This window comes from Mauremys mutica, chromosome 5, assembly GCF_020497125.1.
Source record: "Mauremys mutica isolate MM-2020 ecotype Southern chromosome 5, ASM2049712v1, whole genome shotgun sequence".
NCBI lineage: Eukaryota > Metazoa > Chordata > Testudines > Geoemydidae > Mauremys > Mauremys mutica.
The window spans coordinates 106,565,328-106,585,135 of record NC_059076.1 but is presented as its reverse complement, the minus strand read 5'-3'; positions in this window follow the sequence as shown (position 1 = coordinate 106,585,135).

The following is a 19,808-nucleotide window of genomic DNA, read 5'->3' as shown; positions in this document are numbered from 1 at the left end:
TGCTGGGCAGGATCAGGTCTCTGCACACGGCACTAGCCCGACCCTTAGATGACCCAGTAAAAAAAAGAATGCATACACAACCAGTGTTGCTGGGCAGGAAAGCATCTCTGCCCTTTAACAAGAACTTGGTCCAACATGGAGGCTGTCTTGTCCTTTAAACAGGTTCAAGATGGCCGTGGACCGACAAGTGGCCATACATAGCCATAACTGTGCAACGGATTGCGACAATATGCAGTTCATTTTATTTAGGAACAAAAATTCAGTCAAGGATTTCCAATGTGTAACATTGCAGTCATGAGCTATGCCATTCAACAAGTCATATCCAAGGGTAAGATGGCATGAGTTTGAATTATGTCTGCCCCAAGAGAGACAATGGAGAAGTATACTTCAAGTAGGATGAGGAAGCAAGCACAATAAGAAGTCTGAGCTGCTATGGGGCTAAAATGGAGGCCACTAATAGCAGAAGAGAGAGCTACTACAATGGTAGCCACAAAGGGAGGAAATAAGAGAAAAAATAGGGAGAGACCAGCTTCCACATCTTTCCCAATATATAATATAGAGCCTGATGTTCAAGAGGTTGAGAGGCTTAGGCAGCAAACTCCTTTGGGTGAAACCCATGCCCCACTGAAGCCAATGGACATTTTGCTATTAACTTTAATGGGACCAGGATTTTACCCATTTACCCATTCCCTGACTTGTGGGTCTCAGGTGTTGAGTCTGTGACCTGAGGTGCTTAGAGTAGCCCACACTAAAAATGCCAAGGTCAGGGAAGGCTGCAAAAGGGAGAGAAGATTCTCCCAGAATTGGTAGTTAACACTGTAATTAGATTCACCAACCAGTCACAAACTGTGCTTCTGATACCCCACACTGGTTATCAAGAAGCTAGAAAAAAGAAATAACATAGTCCCCTTTATTGCATTCCAGTCTGGTTCCCAATCAGCAAGTAGGTCCAGTAAAGTGAGAAGTTACTTAATGTTCTTCTTATCCCTAAAGGACCAGCCACATTACCAGATCAATATTAGTTTGGATCTTACCCAAAATACCACACACTCAGCCAATCCTGTAGTATCTAAAAGTAAAGGTTTTATTATAAACCAAAAGGAAAGAAAGAGAAGAGAATTGTTCAATGGTCACAGAAATCAGATACATACATATGACTTCAGAGTCCACATATCATGTTCTTAGCAGCACTGGTGAGTTTGCTAGTTTGTAAAGTCCCTCTGGAATACACCCAGAGCTTGGATGGGTCTATCATTCCTTTGTTCAAAGCTTCAGTTTGCATAGAATTCCAGAGGTGAGAAGCAGGATTGAGGACAAAATGGAGCATATGCAGCTGCCTTTTTATATTCTTTGTCATGTGGCTTGAACATCCTCTGTTCCAAAGACAAGCTCACAGCATGTGAGCATGTAAAAGCACCTGGAGTCCCCTGTCCACAGACATGTCCCTACAGGTCCTGGTGACTCATAGGCGTAGCCCCTGGCTTCCCTCAGTGGGTTCATTATACAGATGATTTCCCTTGATGGGTCATTAAGCAGACTGCAAAGTGCTGATTCCAGTCTGTCTGCGGGGTGTCACCCAGAAACACAGCACAAGTTTGAGATACAAATATATCACACATATTTATAGCTCACAATACAAAGATGATTCCTACATATAAACAGGGTTATCAGACTTAGCAAATCACAACTTTTCTACAAATACCTTACATGGCATATTTTGTAAGATTCATTGCAATTTTGTAATATTGGTATCCATAATATTAGAAATGGTCACCAATATTCCATACAGTGTCACTGTGTCCATGGTACATGGAAGTATCTTTTATATGTATGATAGTTTGTGCCAAGCAGTTTCACCTGGAGCCTGTAAAGGAGACTAATATGGAGTCTGTCTAGAATCTAATGCAATATCAAGTCCTGCAGCAGTAAGTGGCTTTTCCAGATCCTTGGGAAGGATAGAGTAATCAGAATCCTTTATTAGGCTAAGAAATGCATTTTACAAATGTATTACAATGCAGTCACCAAACTCAGTTAATAAAATACAATACTTTAGGAATCCTCCAGCCAGAGAATCCAGCCCTGCCATTTTAATTATTTTCTCTTTAAGAAATATGGCATAAACTAACAAGGTACAAAAATGTCCTGTTTGTGGCTCCCATTATACAGCCAGTGCCATGTATCAGCTTAGTATCAAGGATCTATTTTACTGGGTTGTGTTAGGAGGAAGAGGGAAGTCTCCATGGATGGCCACATTCTGTAATGAATGAGAACTTATGAGGAACAGTTGTTTTAAATTATGTCATTTCTCCTTATTGAGTCAAACTGTAAGGTTGTGCTCCTCAGGGCCGCCCAGAGGATTCAGGGGGCCTGGGGTCTTCTGTGGTGGGGGGCCTCTGCTTCGGCGGCAATTCGGCGGCAGGGGGTCCTTCCGCTCTGGGACCCGCCCCCGAAGTGCCCCGAAAACTGGTGGCGGGGAGCCCCCGCCGCCGAAGTGTGGGGCAATTTGTCCCAGGCCCCAGGCCCTGCAGGGGCCCTCACAAGTGTTTTTCGGGGCACCTGGAGTGGGGTCCTTCACTCGCTCCGGGGGCCCCGGAAAACTCTCGCAGGCCCCTGGCCCCAAGAGCTTCTTCCGCTCCGGGTCTTCGGCGGTAATTCGGCGGCGGGGGTCCTTCCGCTCTGGGGCGGAAGGACCCCCCCGCTGCCGAATTACCACCGAAGCGGGACCCGCTGCCGAAGTGCTGGGTCTTCGGCAGCACTTTGGTGGCGGGGGTCCCGGTCGCGGGTCTTCGGGGCACTTCGAGGGCAGGTCCCGAAGCAGAAGGACTCCCCCGCCGCCAAATTGCCACCAAAGCGGGGGCCCACTGCCGCTGAAGACCCCAGGCCCCCTGAATCCTCTGGGCGGCCCTGGGCCCGGAGCCTGGGGCAAATTGCCCCACTCCCTCTCCCCCCCACCCTCCGGGCGGCCCTGATGCTCCTGATTGTTTAGCATTCTCCTAACTTGAACATTTATTTTTAATAAGCCTCCTTTTCATTTCTGTTTTTTCTTGTAAATGTAATTAGTTAAAATGTAGATCGGAAAATATCAATACAGTGAAAAGTCATCATTATCAGAATTTTATCTGGTATTATGTTATTAGTCATTAATCAAAGCTGACATACTACTTTTTTTGTTAATTTCCAGAGACAGAGACTTTTTAGGATTATTTGTGCTACCCATTTTTGCATATACATTAAATTAACTAACATTTAATTTACACACTCTCTCACTCATAATTAAGAAAAAATTGAATTATTCTGGATTTACACCAGGGTAACCAGGAGTAGAACTTGGCCCAGGGACTTTATGTAAATGCTCTTATTCTCAATGTTTATACATTGATACAAATATAGGGCTCACTTGTTGGCTTAGCTCTGCAGCCCTGTAAGGGAGAAGGAAAGTGTAAGGAATGCTCCTATTCCCTGATGTGGGGTATGTGCATCACTATCCCCTCCATGGTGGGAAGAGAGTATGCTACTCACCCATTTGTTTGGGTAGGTGGGGTGTTGGGCAAGTGAAGGAGGCATATGCAGAATCTTGGCTCTGCCCTTTCCCATTTTCTGCCTGCAGAGCCAAGGCAGCGTAGAGGGAAAATACGCTGTGCCATGAAAAGAGCTAGCATAGTTTGCTTCCCTGCTGAAGCAAGAGGGTAACAGGAACCTGACACTCAGAGTCACAGTTATGATATTATAGTCAGTTTTAGACCGAGGGTAATTTATAAATATAAAACCCAAACATTTTGGCCTGTTTCCATTTGTTTCACTGTTCAGTTCTCACATTAATAATGCTCATCAAATTATTAGAGCTGAAACATCAATTCTGTTTCATGAAGGATATTGAGACTTCGAATTTAAAATTGAGATTTGTTTTCCCTTTCCTTTCCAATTCAGAGCGAAACTTGAAAACACTGAAATTCTCCATGAAAGAAAATTCTTCCCCAAATTCATTTTGGATTGATCAAAACCTTTCATTTAAAAAAATATTTTAATTTTTATTTTGACTGTCAATCTAACATACATTTTAATTCTAAAGCAAACAAAAAGTAGTTGCAAAATTAAAAATTGAAACATTTTATTCCGTCAGGTCAAAACAAGACATTTCAGCATTGTCAGAACATTTTGTTTTGTTTTGTTTTGTTTTGTTTTCACAAAAATAAGACTTTGGTAACATCAAAACAATTTCACAAAGCATTTTGATTTCAACAGAATTCCATTTTTCCAATGGAAATGGTTCTGTTGAAACTTTTCTAACCAGCTCTAAAACCTTTTCTTTCAGGAAATGTCAGCTGGCTGCTTAAACATTACTCAGTCTTGTCAAATCTGATCATTAGAGCTTGATGGGGTTTTCCATGTTAGAACTCTTTTTAATAATATAAGCTTTTAATTTAGTAAACCTTGATATTATTAATCAATTTCTATGTGAAACACTCTTGACTATTCTCCAATATAATGTTTAGTTGAAGAAAACCTGGTGGTCTCATGGATTGTATGCATAATTTGTTCTTCATAACAAAGTAGAACAGTTAAGTCCAGGTTAAGATTCTATTAAATATCAGAAGGAAGTCAACAAGCTCTATTTTAATTATTATTTTTTTATAAATAGATCATGATATCAAATCATATTATTTAGGAAATATGTTTGTCAAGGGGTTATATCAGATGTTCTAGCTATAATCTAAAGTCTTTGAACCTTTTGTGCGAACAAGGATAAATACCCTATTTCTTATGTAGGAAACAGCTTAGTTACATCATTATGCAGGGCATCCAGACAATGAACATTTCATCTGGAACCGTCCAGCAAAACATTGTAATTTATAAAAGCAGATTTTACTTCCCTAGCTAGCTTTCACCACAATCTGAAAGAAAGACATGATTCATTTTCATCAGAATGATGTCAGCATTCTAATTCTTGCTGTTTAAGGACAAAAAGCATCCCAGCACCAAATGTTATGCAGAAATATAGTATAATAATGGAAACTCTTTGTAATGTGTGTGCCATCACAGGAAGAAAGAAATAACTTGTATGTTAACAGTGTTTATGCATGTCCACTTTCCATCTTGTCACCAGCTATATGCTTCTCCAAAATGTGGGTTTATGTGATTTACCTTTCCATCTAGTAACCAGGTGTGTGCATACCCAAAATTCTACCTATTTACTGGCAATTTGAAATCCTTATAGGCCTCTATATTGCTTACCTAAAAAATAATCTTTCTTTTGGGGAAAAAAATATTTTCTCATTCTCACCGTACCTTAATTGATTTCCCAGCTTGTTTTTCACATACACTTTCACTGAGGAGAGAGATTATTGAGATACAACAGGCTGGGTGAAGTCAGCAGCTGTGTTCTTACACTTGAATAACAGAAAACATACCAATTTAGATATTTTCCCTGACCTTTAGTACACTGTGGCATTTCTCCCAATATCTGGTGCTGTATATGTATTTTTCAAGTCTATCATATGCAACTGATGAAAGTTTGAGAGAAATGTGAGACATGAGAAAAAAGTAGAAATGTGTAATGTTTAGAAAAATAGTCTTAAAAATGAAATCTTGATGATTGCCTGTAGTATAGCATTTGAGCAATGAAGCATTTTGATCTGTTAATACATCTTGCAATATATGGAATAATACTCTGAATGCTACTTTTTTTTCTTCAAATGATCTACACTGCCTACTAAAAGAAAAATGTAAATTTTAAAAAAATAGATTTATGAGCAAATTAATAGCAGAGAGGGGAACTGGATCAAATGCAATGCATTAGAATTTAACTATTTGTTTGTGTTTCTACTATATTCCCAGGGCCAGCTGGTATAAATCAGCATTGACTATTTCAGTGAAGATGTGCCATTTTATATTGCTGAGGTCAGGGCTTATTGTTCAAGTTGTTCTAAACAAAAGGTTACAACAGAAAGATAATTATATTAGACTAAACATACACAATCTGAAGACTGTATTAAACTAAAGCTAGTGGCTTGATTTAAACCCACCCAAAAAGTTATGCTATTCAAGTTAAAAGCTCAAAGTCCATCCTTTACTCATCTTGTTGTGCCTATCAAAAAGAAAAAAAAAACATATGGAAGGAGATCCCAGGGAGGTCCATGAGGTTCCTCCTTAATATGTTTTCCAGAGACTTTTTCATTAGGGGTGGGATGAGGTGAACATCTCATCCCTAACTTTATAAGACCCAGGTCTGAAAACTTTTCAATGTTAACAAACTTGAAACCACAAGAAGTGCTATCATGCTAGGGGTTGCTTGAATTGTTAGCATGATGTTATCTATTCCTGCTCCAGTGTTTTGTGCTATAACTATGAGTTAAGATGTGAAAAAAATATCTAAATTAATCTAGTTTGTGCTGAATGAGGACTCAGAGGGAAAAAAAATCTTTATTCCCCTGAGGAATCAGGACATCTTCCCATCTAGCACAGCCATGACTTGGGCATGCCACAGGTTCTAGTCTCTTCTTGTTTAAAGGAAACCTCCATCCATTCTACCTTAAATCTTTCCACAAACATACAGACTACCTATGTACCTATGACACATCCCTGCACATTTACTCTCATGGGAGTAAACTACTCCAGTGAGCAGAATACAGCAAATGGAGGGAAAAAGTTGTGCAGTGAATCTTGGGGCCAAATGTATCTGTAAGGTCAAACAGCAAAGTCCCAGGGGCTCCAGTTTTGTTTGAAATAGTTCTGAAACTCACATACTTTGGGGCCTTCTGGAGGCCACAACAGTCCAAACAGAAGTGCTGTGCTCCTGTTCCAGCTGAGGGACTCCTTTCCCAACTCTCCTTCCCATGTTTCCTCAACTTCCTGCCCATTGGCAAGGCAACTTCAAAGGCACCAAAATTACAAGTATTCACCTATCAGCAAATGCTCTTGGAGCCAGTTTTACAGGGACTCTCCTAATCCAGAGGAGAGTCCCTGTAAAACAAACAAACAAACAAAACAAACAACAACAACAAAAAACACTGTTAATGTAGACTACAGCCATATTTACTGCTGGTTGCATAAGGAAACAATGTCGTTTCCCCACCCCCATCCTCACAGCAGGAAGGTAGTGTCCCTCTGAGGACATTTGCTAGTTCTTTTCCTTCTGCCTTCTCCGTCGCTCACTTTTACCTCAGCTGCCTCATTTACCTGCATGCCACTTCCCTTTACTGATCTTTCAACACTATTGCTAACTAACAATTTTAACTTCTACCAAAGATATTTATATGCTCCCATTGCAACACTCCTGTGAATCAGGGAAGTACTGGTATTCCTATTTTACCCACAGAAACTAAGTGATTTGTCCAGAGTCACACAGGGAGCCTGTGTTGGAGAATTGACTTGAATTTCACCTTTCTTACTCTCTTTTCTGCCACTCTAGTTGAAAGCAATTTTGTTGCTTGTCTCAACTTTCAGGAGCAAAGCTAAAGTATCTTGGAGACAAAATAACTTCACTTGGGCAAGAGGAGCAACCATAATCAACACTCTTTTCACTTATCTCCATCAGTTCAAGCCTCCCTTTACCATTGCTTTCTGTACTCATGCGCTCATCCTTCACTGAATTCTTCTTCTCTTCCCTTATATTTGCAGTGTATTCTGAGATTTTTCAAAATAGGGGGAGCATCATAGACTTCAGACTCTCATTACTATTACATTTTACTTGGTATTTTGTTATAATATCATTTCATTATAACAGGGCAAGATGTTTCAGCAGTAAAGCAGTTAAAAAGACTCTCTTATGAGCTCATGAAGTAGCGGTCTAGTGATCAATTGGTAAGCTCTTGATTTGCAGCTATTGAAGATTTTAAAAGTCTATCATTTCCCAGAAGTCTGACTGGCCTTCCAGGTCCTTGAAGATAAATAGGAATCTCAAATTAATCAAAAGCAATAAATCATTGGCCTTTCTGCTGATTGGGAATCATGTCCTCCACTTTTCAGGCTGGTTGTCACCTAATATTCTAATGAAACATCTAATGTCTCTCAAGGGGGTTTCTACACAAAGTGTTGAGCAAAAAGTGGTCTGTAGAAAAGAAAAGAAATTGGACTTATAGCAAGACAGCAGTAAGATGCTTTAAATTGTATATCTTTCATTGAAGAGAGTTCAAAAATTCATTTAATTCCTAATGTAAAATAAAATTATGTTGTTTGCTAATGTGAATTAATTTAAGTTGTAGCAATTAATAAAATTGAGGGGGAAAGCTTATGAAAATGTAATTTGTATTGCATTAAAATAAATTGCAGAATTTGATATTGACAGATAATATGTAATCCTGTGGATCCATTGAAGGGAGTGAAAGCCTCAGACATAAGAGTATGGTAGTATTTAAATATGTATGAAAGATAAGGTGTAGCTTTCAAAGATTTCCTGGTAGATATTTAACTTCCAGACAATGTCTGGCTGCTGAGTTTTCCACATTCTATCAGCACATCATTTTAGTGAGAAGAAAACACATAAGTGAATATAAATAACTAAGTATTGAACCACTAAATAAGCCAAATTATGGGTGTTAATGCATTGTGCATAGAAATGGGATGAGACAGATAACTTTTTCCATTAATGAATAATTAACCATTAAAACATGTATTTCAAATGCATACTATTTGTATTCTATAAAGTGGCAGCAGAGAAGCTTTGGAAACTAAAGCTAATCCATTAATACTTCAGATATGCATTAAAATAATTAAAATGAAAGAATACATTAATCAATCAATTATTTCAACATTTACAAAAGAGAAATTGAGGATTCATTTTATTTGTTTATTTCTGTATTGCTCAGGTACTGCAGTACTTTGAGTCCACACTATGTCTGATCCCCAATTAGAAGTCAAAGAGGCATGACTCATTTGCGAAATCTAAAGTCTTGTCTACACTTACTGGGGGATCAACGAGTGGAGATCGATGCAGTGGAGACCTGCTAAATTGACCACAGATCGCTCTCCTGTCAACTCCTGTACTCCATCAGATCGAGAAGAGTAGGAGTCAATGGGAGAGTGTCTCCCAGTGACATTGCATAGGGTGGACCCGACAGTAAATTGATCTAAGCTAGTCTATTTGAGTTATGCTATTTGCGTAACTCAAATTGCGAAGCTTAGATTAAATTTCCCCTGTAGGGTAAACAAGGCCTAAGGCATTTTTAATACAAAGAAATCTGGGCATAATTATGTTTAAATTTTAAAATTCTGATTGAACTTAGGGGGAAAAATCAGTGCAGTATATTTTAAATATTGTATATACCTATTATTCAACTAAAATCTGAAAATAATATATGCAGGTGGATGGCTGCCATAACGTTCTTGACTTGGAATTTTTTTTCTTGGAATAGTTTAGCTTACTTTACATGGGGGAACCTCATAACAATAAAAATGATATAAAAGCTAATTGTTGAATAAATATAAATACAATACCTCACAAAGATACAGGTGAAATTGAAGTGTCCCAGGAAAGAAAATAATAAAGTCTATTTTAAATTACCCCCAATTTTTCTTTCCTCTAGTGGGAAAGTCTGCAAGATCCATTGCAATGGGTCTTACTCCTTGCAGCTACCTGGAGACAGATACCAGATCCTTAAGATGTTTGTCAGTTCAAGGTACTTCCAAAGCTGTTTCACAGAGCTAACTACTCTAAACTTTATTTCATAGTTAATTAGGTAGAACAAGAAATGTCTATAAAAAATTCCTACTGCGAAACAACTTCAAATTTCATACTAGCTACCAGGACATTCTGTATACATGCATACATACAGAGAGAGAGAGATCATGCCTGCGAAGAACATGGAGGAGTGTTTACGTTTAAGTCTTCCTATCATGGGGTAGGTATACCCCGTCACGGGGTGTTGGGTCACTTGTGGTCAAAAGAAAGAGCAAACACCATACCGCACCCAGTTAGGTCCTATGCTGATGGCCCCTATGTAAAACGTGGTCCTATGTAAAACGTGGTATTATTGCCTAGTGACTGGAGTTAATAAAGTCACCCTTCCCCACAGGGCAGCGTGGCCTAATGGCCAGAGTCAATAAAGCAATCCTTCAGCTCAGGGCAGAGTGGCCTAAAGGCTGAAGTCAATGAAGGTGCCCACTTCTGGCTGTGTGGCCAAATGGCTCGTTGGGGAGGTAGGGTGCCACTTAGGGGTGTGTGGGTCCTAGGGTAGGGGAACTTGGGCCCTCCCTGACCGAGTCCCAGTCCAGTGCCCTGGCAGCAATGGGGTTGCCCACCACTGAGTCAGCAGGGATCCTCCCAAAACACACTGACTGGTTCCCCAGTTCACACACCAGAGAAAAGTCTAAGTCCCCTGGGCTGCTTCCTATCCTTTCTCCTTTGGCGATGCTCATGGTTCTCCCAGGGTCTCTGGGGTCCTCAAATGGTGTGGTCTCTTTTCCGGGCACATCAGGCAGCCTGGAGTGGGTCTGGAACTCTGTGTGCCATGGCTATGTAGGTGGGGCCAGGAGCAGCTCCCTGGAAAGAGCCTGCAGTCTGTGTCCTCCCCATCCAGCAACCTGCTCAGACTGAGCTGGGCTGCTTCCTTTTATACTCTGCCTCCAGGCTGAGCATGCCCAGCAGAGTCAGAGAGGCAGGGCTTCCTTAGCCTGCAAAGCACATTTAACCCTTTTGGGGCTGGTGTGGGGTAGATCACACTTCCTCAGAACTATAATCCTTGGATTGAATTTGCAGACTTTCCTGCTAGAAGTAAAGAAATTTTAGGATAAGTTAAGATACATTTGCCTTCTCTTCTTCATAGGGAAATTCCACAGATCCATTACAAAGAGATGTTCAATAGCAGTGTGTCATCAGTGGGGAAAACAAATGATGAAAAAGAAAAGAGCTTTGTATATCTCTATATCTATAGATATTTATAGATGATATACAGAGATAGCTTTATATATGTATGTATATACATACACACACGCATGGAGATACATATATATGCATATTTATACATCTATGTATGGATATATAAACACATTTTCCAGTAGTTTTCTCAGCTAGAAGTCATATTGACCCTCAAATGTTTGTGCTAATTTATTCAGAGCCATGGAGGCCTGCTGACTTGAAGGATCCTGTGCAACATACAAAGAGAGAGGTTAGGTGGCCACCTGGCCACTACTTTTTACAATTTAAACATGCAGGTCTCATTAGTCCTTGCCATTGGAGTGACGTTTCTGTGTACTATAATCCCCCAACTAGTATGAAGAACCCTCTCTCCAATGGCAAGGGCTAATGAAGCCTGCACATTTAAATTGTAAAATGTAGTGAAGGTGTGAAAACATTAGCAGGTGGTCACCCTATATTTCTTTTTGTATGTTGCATAGGAGGCTAGGAGGCTTCCATGGCTCTGAATAAATTAGCACAAACATGTCAGGGGTCAGTGTGGCTTCTACCTTAGAAAACTACTGAAACGGACCAAATTGGACATCTAATCTCTGAACGCTTAGCAGTATTTTTTTAAATTATTATTATTAATGATGGGTGTTGTAGACCAACAAAATTAGAGATTTTCTGAAATAGACACTGCATTCCATGTTGATTTTTAAAGCTCTTCTGTCATAGGGGGTATTCCACTTGGAGTGTTTTATTATTGTTTTAATTATTTTACATATGGGCAAAATATCCCGCCTTAGTTGACTCTATTCCAAGCTGAAAAGTCCTTGTTTTATTAATCTCTCCTCATATAGAAGCCTTTCCATGCCCCTAAACATTTTTGTAGCCCTTTTCTGAACCTGTTCCAATTCCAATATATCTTTTTTGGGATGGGGCAACCACATCTGAATACAGTATTCAAGATGTGGGCATGCCATGGATTTATATGGAGGAAATACAATATTTTCTGTTTCATTATCTATCCCTTTCTTAATGATTCCCCACATTCTGTTTGCTTTTTGAACTGCCACTGCACATTGAGTGGATGTTTTTAGAGAACTATTCAAAATGACTCCAAGATCTTTTTCCTGAGTTGTAAGAGATAATTTAGACACCCATCATTTTAAATATATAGTTGGGATTATGTTTTCCAATGTGCATTGCTTTGCATTTATCGATATTGAATTTGATATGCCATTTTGTTGCCCAGTTTTGAGAGATCTTTTTGTAGCTCTTTGTAGTCTGCCTGGGACTTAACTATCTTAAATAGTTTTGTATCATCTGTAAATTTTGCCACCACATTGTTTACCCTTTTTCCCAGATCATTTATGAATATGTTGAATAGGACTGCTCCCAGTACAGATCCCTGGGGGACACCACTATTTTCTTCTCTCCATTCTGAAAACTGACCATTTATTCCTACCCTTTGTTTCTTATCTTTTAATCAGTTACCAATCCATGAGAGGACCTTCCCTCTCATCCCATGACAGCTTACTTTGCTTAAGAGCCTTTGGTGAGCGACCTTGTCAAAGGCTTTCTGAAAATCTAAGTGCACTAAATCCACTGGATCCCCCTTATCCACATGCTTGTTGACCCCCTCAAGGAATTCTGGTAGGTTGGCGACACATTATTTCCCTTTCAAAAACCATGTTGACTCTTCCCAAATAAATTATGTTCACCTATGTGTCTGACAATTTTGTTCTTTACTATCAACCAGTTTGCCCATTACTGAAGTCAGGCTTACTGGCTTGCAATTGCCCGGATCACCTCTGAGCCCTTTTTTAAAAATTAGTGTCAGATTAGTTATCCTCCAATCATTTGGTACAGAAGCTGATTTAAATTATAGGTTACGAACTACAGTTAGTACTACTTCAATTTCACATTCGAGTTCCTTTAGAACTCTTGGGTGAATACCATTTGGTCCTGGTGACTTGTTACTGTTTAATTTATCTATTTGTTCCAAAACCTCCTCTAATGACACCTCAATCTGGGACAGTTCCTCAGATTTGTCACCTAAAAAGAATGGCTCAGGTTTGGGGATCTCCCTCACATCCTTAGCCATGAAGACCGAAGCAAAGAATTCATTTAATTTTTCTGCAATGGCCTTCTCATCCTGAGTGCTCCTTTAGCATCTCAATTATCCAGTGGCCCCTCTGGTTGTTTAGCAGGCTTCCTGCTTCTGATGTTGTCATAAACAGATAGTTATGGGTTAATGTCTCTTTTACCTGTAAAGGGTTAAGAAGCTCAGTAAACCTGGCTGACACCTGACCAGAGGACCAATGAGGGGACAAGATACTTTCAAATCTTGGTGGAGGGAAGTCTTTGTTTGTGCTCTTTGTTTTGTTGTTGTTCGCTCTTGGGACTAAGAGGGACCAGACGTACATCCAGGCTCTCCAAATCTTTCTCAATCAGTCTTTCATGTTTCAAAATTGTAAGTAATAGCCAGGCAAGGCGTGTTAGTCTTATGTTTGTTTTCTCAGCTTGTGAATGTTTCTTTTGCTGGAAGGATTTTTACCTCTGTTTGCTGTAACTTTGAATCTAAGGCTGGCGGGGGGTCCCTCTGGTCTCTATGAATCTGAGTACCCTGTAAAGCATTTTCCATCCTGATTTTACAGAGATAATTTTTACCTTTTCTTCCTTTAATTAAAAGCTTTCTTTTTTTAAGAACCTGATTGATTTTTCCTTGTTTTAAGATCCAAAGGGGATTGGATCTAGACTCACCAAGAATTGGTGGGGGAAAGGAGGGGGGATGGTTAATTTCTCCTTGATTTAAGATCCAAGGGGTTGGATCCGTGTTCACCAGGGAATTGGTGAAGTCCCTCAAGGCAGCCCAGGGAGGCTAAGGTTTTGGGGGGTCAGAAAGTGTGCCAGACACTGAAATTCTGGCTGGTGGCAGCGTTACCAGATCTAAGCTACTAAAAATTGAGCTTAGAAGTGTCCATGCAGGTCCCCACATTTGTACCCTAAAGTTCAGAGTGGGGGAGGAACCTTGACAGATGTACTTAAACAAATTTTGCTATTACATTTTGAGTCTTTGGCTAGCTGTTCTTCGTACTCTTTTTTGGCCTTCCTAATTATATTTTTACACTTTATTTGCCAGAGTTTATGCTCCTCTCTATTTTCCTCACTAGGATTTAACTTCCACCTTTTAAGGATGCCTTTTTGTCTCTCACTGATTCTTTTATTTTGTTGTTTAGTCATGGTAACACCTTTTTGGTTCTCTTACAATGTTTTTAATTTGGGGTATACATTTAAGTTGAATCTCTATTATGATGTCTTTAAAAAGTTTTCATGCATCTTGCAGGGATTTCACTTTTGGCCCTTTTCACCTTTTAATTTCTGTTTAACTAACATCCTAATTTTTGAGTAGTCCCCCTTTCTGAAGTACAGTTTTGGGCTGATGTGGTGTTTTCCCTGCCACAGAAATGTTAAATTTAATTATATTATGGTCACTATTACCTAGTGGTCCAGCTATATTCACCTCTTGCACCAGATCCAGTTCTCCACTTAGGACTAAATCAAGAATTGACTCTCCTCTTGTGGGTTTCAGGAGTAGGTCTCCAAAAAGCAGTTATTTAAGGTGTCATCCTCTGGAATGTCAGAAGAATAGATATGGGAGTTGAGAAGGAAATCTCTTTCTCATCCCATAGTTGTATGACTTGATCAAGTATTACAGGGTTCATCTTTTTAAGCTTCAGATATTCACCACTTTCAGAGAGACAATATTGAATTCATGTACTTACTGTTTGATCCAGTGATACAACACTAATTTCTGATTTATATTCCCTACTTCTCCCAGACATGGTAAAAAAAAAGTTTATATACTTAAAAAAGCAATCTTCTGTCACCTTAGACCAGGGGTGGGCAAACCATGGCCCACGGGCCGGATCCAGCCCCTCAGGGCTTTGGATCCGGCCCGTGGGATTGTCCCCCGTGGTGCTGCAGGCCCCACACCAGTCTCAGAAGCGGCCGGCACCATTTCTCTGCAGCCCCCCAGGGGCGGGGGGGCAGAGGGATCCATGTGTTGCTCTTGCCGCCAGGCACTGCCTCCCGCAGCTCCCATTGGCCAGGAACGGGGAACCATGGCCAATGGGAGCTTTGGGGGAGGTACCTGGAGGCGCGGCAAGGGCAGCGCATGTGGAGCCCTCCACCCCTCTTCCCCCAGGGGCCACAGCGCTTTCCGGAACGGCGCAGCGTGGGGCCAGGGCAGGCGTGCAGGGAGCCTACCCTGGCTCTGGTTCGCACCGCTGCCACCCCAGAGCCGCTTTAGGTAAGTGGCACGGGCCGGAGCCCAAACCCCTCCTGCACCCCGCCCCCCAACTCCCTGTCCTAAGCCCTCTGCCTGCACCTCCCACCCCTCCTGCACCCCTACCCCCTGCCCTGAGCCCCCTCTCGCACTCGGCACCCCTCCTGCACGCCAACCCCCTTCCGAGCTCCCTCATATGCCCTGCACCCCTCCTGTGCCCCAATCCCTTGCCCTGAGCTCCTTCCAGCACACCCCCTCCCACATCCCATACTCCCTCCCGCACCCCAACCCCCGCCCCGGCCCTGCATACAATTTCCCCACCCAGATGTGGCCCTCGGCCCAAAAAGTTTGCCCACCCCTGCCTTAGACTGTTACCCCATGTCACCCTGTTAATTTCTGTCATTTTAAAACCAAGGTTGGGAAGTAAATTGCTTTCAAGAGGGAAAAATCATATTTATCTTGTCTGTGTGTATATATATTTTTAAAGAAATTCTGTCTTATACAAACCCATCATTCAGTTGTAGAGAACATCCTCTTACTAAGGTTTTATATAATCAGGAGTAAACCTCAGAATCTTTCCTCTTTAGGAAAAAAAAATAACACACTTTCACTCTTCTTCTATGTAGCTGTCTGGGAGACAGGAAGTCTAAAGTACTGAATCTCCTGCTGAGGCAGAAAGAATTTCAAACGTCAGTATGGCATAGTACAAGCTATTCGTTATGAAATGCCCATGATGCTCAAATGTTCTAATAAAAGTAGCAAATGTTTTCAAATTAACCCATTTTTTATTATAGCTGGGAACATTGGGGAAAAGCTGTCTGGAAGCAAACAAGCAATTTTCTTTCTAAAATTTACCAGACATACAAGCCCATGAAAAGCTGAATCTGAATTTTGCATATATGTTTGTGTGTGTATGTGTGTGTTTTCTTTTTCTTTTTTAAAGGGAAGAGAACAGAAAAAGAAAAAAAAAGTCAGAAGAATCTGTCTTCAGTCAGCTACAATTCCAGATAGAGTTTGGGTCAAGGACAGTTACGCAGGGCCTCCCAGAGAGGGGGGCAAGTGGGGCAATTTGCCCCAGGCCCCGGGCCCTGCAGGGGCCCCCACGAGAATATAGTATTCTATAGTATTGCAAATTTTTCTTATGGCAGGGGCCCCCAAAATTGCTTTGCCCCAGGCCACCTGAATCCTCTGGGTGGCCCTGCAGTTACACTCTTTAACTATTTCTTCAGTTCAAAACAGCAGTACATGTAATAGAGAAAACTGAAAATATAAAGTCCAGTCCTGCTCGCACTGAAGTTATTGGCAATATTTCTAAAGTCACATGTATACTGATATTTCTGATAAATTTAGATTAACTGGATTGGTCAATTTAAGTAAGAATTCAAACCTTTGGATGCCTACAAAACCAAAGTGTTCTGGCATAGAAGTAGAAGTAAAGAGAGGGACAGTCCAATCGTCTGAGTGTAGAAGGTGAAATCTAATCCTGTGCACAGAGTCAGTATGTTGTTTATTCAGGACATCATCAAAATAGGGCAAATGTGGAACGTAGGTGTTCAGAGGCCTCTGCTCATGTGTGAATTTCACCCAGAACAAAGAGCCAGGCCTTCCCAAGTGCTGATCTTCTCTTTTGATACTGACATATTCTGTACCTTTGGACAATTTACCTAACCCTCCTGTACCTCATTTATAATGACTTTATTAGAGAACCTTATAAGGATGTTGAGGAGTAACTAGTTGATGTATGCAGAGTACTTTAAACACGATAAGTGTTAAATGCAAAAACATCACCTCTTGTAATATTTCCAGTCAGATATCTAGACCAAAGTACTTCATACAAACTTAGACTAAGCATCTTAACTTTTGTAAGCTTATCCAAAACCTCAAAGCTTTTTGAGCTTCATTCATCATTAATTACTGTATGAAGATTCTACTTCATCTGCTATTGGCAGTTTCAGTAGAAATCTTCATTTCAGTAATATAGTAAAATAGAAGGAAGTGCAGCAGTTCTTTTATATCAGAAACTATTTTTTAAGCAATCTGGCAAAGCAAGATGACCAAAAACTGAAAATAATGTAGATCACTGAGTCTTCTCACTTTGGACTGGTCTTCAATCTTGTCTCCTGAGCTGAATCCTGTATTTCTAAAGGACCAACATTAGGTGCTTTGCAAGAGCTTTGCACAGTCACCTGAGGGCACTTAAGAAAGAGGGGGAATTGTCAAAGAAGACCATTCTTTAGGAACCCAATTATCTGGTTTCTCAGGCCTTGATGCCATTGTTTTTTTTTCCAAACCTTACTCCTTTATGGTGCTGTCCCCATCCAGCTCAGATTGGTTCTTCTACTTCTAATTTTTATAATTTCTCTTTCTTCAAAACTACTAAGCCACATTAGTACTTAAACTATATATATTTAAAAAACATAAAAAGAGCAGGAAATATTATAATTGGTTTTGAAAGTCTTTGCTAGAATGTTGAAAATGTGAAATGTGAACCTATGAAGAAGCATTTCCTCTTCAGTATGATCCCCAATACGGTTAGCAATGTGCATTTTATACTTTATGGGTCTTGGTAAGAATATAGAAAGGGGAACTTGCCTAAAAATGACATATCCTGAGTGCTTCATTCTTTTGTTCTAGGCAGAGAGTTAGGAAACCTAACAAACATTAGACACACTGGAACACACTAACAGAGGATGGAATGAAGATGACCTAGTAAAGATAGTATGGCAGGGGATGGTGATAGGAAAGATACCCTAAAGAAAGGCAAGGAAGTAATGGATGGATTGTATCAAAGAAGATAACCTTAGTGCTGCCTCAGACAGATAAAGCTGGTGGATCCTTGTATGACAACCTGACTCCAGAGGATGGAATAAGGGGAAGAAGAAGATGATCCCAACTGAAGGTTGCAGTTGCCTCCCGAGAGAAGCAAAGAGCTACCATGCTACACACAGCCATTAGAAGGTGCTTTGTGGTGAACAGACACCCTTCACACTGCCTAAACCCAGACGGTTACTTTGGGACAATTTCAGGATGGGAGGTGATAGGATAGGGAGGGCAGCCTTAAACAGCCCCTGGCTGTCAGATCACTGATAGCCCTCAAAGGACCCTGGGTCAGAGCCTGGTGGAGTTGGATGATTCCAGCTCCCCTATCAACAACCTTCCTGCAAGTCACAGGCCTATGCCCTGACCTCTAGGTAATGCTGCCCTAAAAACTAACCCTTGAACCAGTACCATCACAGTCTTGCAACCCTTCACCTGATTAACAAGAGATATAAAAAAAACCAGGATTCTCCTGATAATTTTATTTTCTGATTCACACAGATGCAGTAAAAGATTTTGTATATTTCGCAAAACACTAACATTAAAGGATCAATGATTGCAAAAAGACCAGCCTTTGCTGAAATACCAAATAGCAGAGAAAGCATACTATGTATCTAGGAATTATGCTCTGATTTAAACTGTGATTTGTTATGGCTAAATACAAAGCTGGTCTCTGTTTCCAGAAGATAAGAACCAGTGGGGACAGCATCAGATGTACTGGCAAAGCCCAAATCCATGAATGCCTAAGGAACACTGTTAAAACCTAAGAAAAACTATAGTCTAAGGTTAAATAGGGTTTTGTAAGGTTTTGTACACCTTAAGTCTATAACTAAGGAAGGCAAATACAAAAACAAAGAAAAAGCATAGGTACAAGAACACAAACAACCCCAAAAACATCCTTCTTGTGAGCCAGACATGTCTCTTTAGTAAAAAAGATATTCATATCAGGGCTGTCAATAAACTCTTCTCTTCCCACCAACATTTTCAGAGAAAGCTTCAGGCACCTCTTTGTATTCTTTTTTTTTTTTAAATTAAGCCAAATTTTCAAAAAAGTCTTGTGATGTTGGGTTACTGCTGAGGACGAGGTGCTCAGTTTGAGACACTGGGGGCTAGAGGCATGGGCATCCTCCGCAAGGGTTAATCAAAAAATTTCCATCAAAACTTTAGTTATTTAATAGAATCCTGTTGGGTTTGTTTTACTAAATGTAAAATTTTCTTAGAAAGTGTCTGCTTTCCATTGGAAAGCTGAAAACTCAAACTGAAAGTTCAGCCAAAAAGCTATTTCCCTCCCAGTTTTCAGATTTCAATTTTTTTTTATTTTGGGGCTTTTTGGGGGATGGGGATTCCTTTTTTTTCTTTTTTGCTTTTATCAGATTTGGGCCCATTTTTTTGGATTTTGGCTATTTGACAAAAGTAAATATTTTCTACTGAAAATGTAAACAATTTTTTTTTCATTTTTGCTGAAATTTTCTGTTAAAATTTTTGACCAGCTGTACCCTCAGCTCCCATTGTTTTCCTTCGGCATGGTGCTTGCTCAGCACTTCTGAGATTAAAGGCCCCCAAGGCACCCAAGATCATCAGTCACTTACAAAAATATTAGCCTTCATGTCAAAATTAAAGTTAGTTTCCAAGCGGAAATGAGTAAGACAAAGTTTGTTATCAGAGCATAATGCTATCTATGGTCTGATTCTACATGAAGTATTAAAGTCCTCAAAACCTATTTATTTGTCTATCAAAATAATAAATATATATGCATATGTATAAATAAATTAGCAATAGTTTTAGATATACTATTACTTGTACAACAGGAGCTGGGACTTGGTGACAGGGATCACTCTGAATTGCTCTGTCCTTTTATTCCCTCTT